Below are 208 nucleotides of genomic sequence, written 5' to 3' on the forward strand. Positions count from 1 at the left end.
TTTACACATAAGCATCGTAGCCCCAAACTTTCAGAAACGACAACTTCGGTTTCTTGCCAAACCACAGTTCATAAGGCGTCGTCTCAACGGATTTTGATGGTGCCCTATTTAACGTGAATGCGGCTGTCTCTAGAGCGTATCCCCAAAACGATAGCGGTAAATCAGTAAGAGACATCATAGATCGCACCATATCTAGTAAAGTACGATT

The sequence above is a fragment of the Triticum urartu genome, chromosome 7, assembly GCF_003073215.2.
Source record: "Triticum urartu cultivar G1812 chromosome 7, Tu2.1, whole genome shotgun sequence".
NCBI lineage: Eukaryota > Viridiplantae > Streptophyta > Magnoliopsida > Poales > Poaceae > Triticum > Triticum urartu.